The sequence below is a fragment of the Emys orbicularis genome, chromosome 24, assembly GCF_028017835.1.
Source record: "Emys orbicularis isolate rEmyOrb1 chromosome 24, rEmyOrb1.hap1, whole genome shotgun sequence".
In the NCBI taxonomy this organism is placed as follows: Eukaryota; Metazoa; Chordata; order Testudines; family Emydidae; genus Emys; species Emys orbicularis.
In genome coordinates, this window is record NC_088706.1 from 16,941,173 (window position 1) to 16,945,857 (window position 4,685).

General features: G+C 37.5%; 1 long non-coding RNA gene across 2 annotated transcripts in view; it reads left to right on the forward strand.

The window, feature by feature from the left end:
• The window catches only part of LOC135894352 (uncharacterized), a 40,242-nt gene that overhangs the window by 4,964 nt on the left and 30,593 nt on the right, over positions 1-4,685 (forward strand). The window lies entirely within an intron of this gene.

Here is a 4,685-nt window from a genome sequence, read left to right on the forward strand (position 1 = left end):
TTGTTAGCACTAGATGTAGAACTGACAAAAATCGCAACTGCTTCCATTGGCATATATTTACCAATATGACTCATGGGATTGGTACTAGTGGGAGAGCCATCACAAGCATTGATGGATTTGATTGCACCAATTACAAAAGTCCAGCAAAAGAAAAATGGAGTATGGATCACACACATATAATGCTAGAGATTCCCTTTCTAATTTATTATTTATTTATAAAACAGTTCCTTCAGAGTTCTGATTGAGTTCTAAAGGTTCCAAACCAGGCAGTTACAACTAGACACTGAGAAGCAGAGGGCCTAATTTTCAGAAGTGCACTAGACATAGCATCATAGAATCGTAGGACTGGAAAGGACCTCGAGAGGTCTTCTAGTCCAGTCCCCTGCACTCAAGGCAGGACTAAATATTATCTAGACCATCCCTGACAGGTGTTTGTCTAACCTACTCTTAAAAATCTCCAATGACAGAGATTCTACAGCCTCCTTAGGTAATTTATTCCAGTGCTTAACTACTGTGACAGTTAAGAATCTTTTCTAATGTCCAACCTAAATCGCCTTTGCTGCAATTTAAGCCCATTGCTTCTTGTCCTATTTTCAGAGGTTAATGAGAACAATTTTCCTCCCTCTTCATTGTAACAACCTTTTATATACTTGTGTTCCCACTCAGTCTTCTCTTCTCCAGACTGAACAAACCCAATTTTTTCAGTCTTCCCTCATGGGTCATGTTTTCTAGAATTTTAATAATTTTTGTTGCTCTTCTCTGGACTTTCTCCAATTTGTCCACGTTTCCTGAAATGTGGTCCCCAGAACTGGACACAATATTTCAGTTGAGGCCTAATCAGCGCAGAGTAGAGCAGAAGAATTACTTCTCGTGTCTTGCTTACAACACACCTGCTAATACATCCCAGAATGATGTTTGCTTTTTTTTGTGTGTGTGTGTGTGTGTGTGTGTGTGTGTGCAACAGTGTTACACTGTTGACTCGTATTTAGCTTGTGTTCCACTATGACCCCCAGATCCCTTTTCACAGTATTCTTTCCTAGGCAGTCGCTTCCCATTTGGTATGTGTGCAACTGATTGTTCCTTCCTAAATGGAGTACTTTGCATTTGTCCTTATTGAATTTCATACTATTTTCTTCAGACCATTTCTCCAGTTTGTCCAGATCATTTTGAATTTTAATCCTGTTCTCCAAAGCACTTGCAACCCCTCCCGGCTTGGTATTGTCTGAAAACTTTATGCCATTATCTAAATCATCGTATTCTATGCTATTATCTAAATCATTGATGAAAATATTGAACAGAACCAGATCCAGAATTGATCCCTGAGGCCCCCCATTTAATATGCCCTTCCAGCTTGACTGTGAACCACTGATAACTACTCTCTGGGAATGGTTTTCCAATCAGTTATGCATCCACCTTATAGTAGCTCCATCTAGTTTGTACTTCCCTAGTTTGTTTATGAGAAAGTCATGCAAGACAGTATCAAAAGCCTTACTAAATTCAAGGTATACCACATAACAGGACTACCCTGTCCTTGGTCTTCCTCTTGCTTTTAATGTATTTGTAGAATGTTTTCTTGTCTCTAGCTAATTTAATCTCATTTTGTGCCTTGGCCTTTCTAATTTTGTCTCTACATACTTGTGTTATTTGTTTATATTCATCCTTTGTAATTTGACCTAATTTTCACTTTTTGTAGGACTCTTCTTTTTTGAGTTTCAGATTATTGAAGATCTCTTGGTTAAGCCGGTGTGTGTGTGTGTGTCTCTTGTTATACTTCCTATCTTTCCTATGCATTGGAATAGTTTGCTCTTGTGCCCTTAACAATGTCTCTTGGAAAAACTGCCAACTCTCTTGAAATGTTTTTTCTCTTAGACTTGCTTCCTATAGGATCTTACCTACCAACTCCCTGAGTTTGCTAAAGTCTGCCTTCTTGAAATCCATTATCTTTATTGTGCTGATTTCCCTCCGACCATTTCTTAGAATCATGAACTCTGTCATTTCATGATCACTTTCACCCAAGCTGCCTTCCACTTTCATATTCTTAACCAGTTCCTTCCTATTTAGCAAAATGAAATCTAGAACAGCCTCTCCCCTAGTAGCTTTTTCCACCTTCTGAAATAAAAATTTGTCTCCAGTACCTTCCAGGAACTTGTTGGATAATCTGTGCCCTGCCGTGTTATTTTCCCAACAGATGTCTGGATAGTTCAAGTCCCCCATAACCACCAAGTCCTGTGCTTTGGATGATTTTGTTAGTTGTTTTAAAAAAAGCCTCATCCATCTCTTGTTCCTGGTTAGATGATCTGTAATAGACCCCTATCATGACATCAACCTCGTTTTTTACCCCTTTTATCGTTACCTAGAAACTTTCAACAAGTCTCTCCTATTTCCATCTCAGCGTCAGTCCAAGTATATATATTTGATATATCTGCAACTCCTGTTGCTTTTAGTTTGAAATGTGGGTTAGAAATAATAATGGCCATACTGGGTTAGACCAATAGTTCACTTAGCTCTGTATCTTTTCTCTGACAATGGCCACTGCCAGATGCTTCAGAGGGAGCGAACAGACCAGGGCAATTATTGAATGATCCATCCCTGGTCATCCAGTCCCAGCTTCTGCCAATCAGGTTGACTGACTGCCAGAAGCTGGGACTGGATGACCAGGAATGGTCTGCACCTCAAGTTAGGGCCAGGTTGCTCATTTCAATGTGTGAAATTTAAGCAGCTACAAAGTGTGAGGGGGGGTGAGTTATATTTGCATCAGGAATTCTAAGGCTTTCCTGACTATTGTGCCTTTCAAAACTCAACCACAATATTGCATTAAATTTTTTTGTATTCATGATGATAGTTTCCTAATGTATTATTTGAATAATTCTTTCTTCCCCTATTTGTTGACATCGGGCATAAAGACTTCATGCAGGAAAACAGAGTAGAATTTATAATTTTTTTTTAAACTATAGCACAAAATAATAGTTCAAATATGCCAGTTGTCTTACAGAAAAGCACTGTTTGTTTATTTTTGGCTTCAAATCTAAAATAGGAAGTATGCATTTGGCCAAACCAGCAGAGTCAGATTCAAGGTCATACATATATGTTGAATGTTTGTTTCTTTTCTTGAAACAGAAATCCAAGATATGCACATTTAAAGTCTTAACAAGGGTGTTCTAATACACTGAAATTTTAGAGTTACTAGATTTAATTTGGCACAGTTCCTTACTCAAGATAAAACCCTTCTCAATTTCAATTTCTCAATTTCATCCCTTTTTAGTATGCTAAATAGTTCTTCATCCCATTTTCACCCTCACACTTCATCCCCTGTTTTCACACTCATACACTCTGTAGACTTATCTCCATCTTCTACTATGGTCATTGTTGTCATTTAGATTAAGAGCCCTAAATATGCATAGTTCAACTTCTTTATAGGTTACTTTTCAGCCTCCTGGCCATTCTAGTTATCTTTTCTGAGCTTCCTTGCTGAGGTCCCTCCCATTTGTCAATTTAATGAAGTGCGCAGAACTAAACAAAATATTCTAGGTGTGGTTACTAAAGTGTTGTATGCAGAAGGATTATTACCTCTCCCATGGCGTCATATGCATACAGCTGAAAACTGAAAAGTATTTGGATTTTTCTGATCAGAGGCATTAGCTTGCTGTTAACAGGTATTTCTTTAAGTTCCTTTGGATTACTTCTCCCTTTTCACTGGTGTCTGCAACTCCTCTGAATGCAATGATGTTACTTCCTCTTGAATAAGATCAGACCTAGCAGGTCCCTGTAGTTTTTCACAGGACACTTTGTCATTTATAATAGTTATTTAGGGATCCTCCAGACAATTTACAATCCACATAACATTGTCCTTAATCAACATGCAAGTATCAATAGAAATATCTATAAATGATTGGACACTATTAAATGAATGGGTGTCATATTCAGATTGTAATTAAGCTTTTGATTTAATGTCTCTCAAAGTTGTAATCAAATTCAAATCTGCTTGGACAGGAATAAACTACCTAAAATCCTTCTGTTCAAGGAGTAGTTGATTGATTTAAGATACTAGTTATGACAGCATTCATCAGTTTACATCCCAGTTGTGAGTGGTTTTATTTTGATGCAGCACACAAAGGGGCATCAACAGCATAGCAAGTGTATCTCTGGATCTGTTTTTGCTGGCTCAAGTTGGGTCTTTGCACAATTCCTGTTTGCGCGTTCATTATAGTCACGGCTGTCCAGGAAATAAATAACCACTGAAGTAATATGAGTGCTGCAGGTGGGATTTATATTCATTTTTTATTTTGTCCTACATGCCACTTTATTTGAACTTTCTTCCAGTTTTGTTATGTGACCCGTCACTTACATTTTAACTTAACAACTGGATAGGTTTTGGTTTTTAAAGAAGCAATCTGAGTACAATTAAACTAATTCTCCTAAAAGTATCCTAGTGAGAATTACAGGGCTCTGCTAAAATCTGACCAGACATGTTATAAAAGAACAAATTAAAAGAAGGACATTAGTTATGTCATTAATCATGGAAAAGGAAAAAAAGCAGAGAATGTACAGGTATCAAGGTAGCTTGTTTTTATTTAATTCAGTTTTTACAGAAAAAGACTGACGGACTAGTACTAGGAATTACTCAGAGACTAGTATTAAAGGCAGAATCTTAGTGCACCAAGGCAAAGCCAAAAGAGGAAATGCAT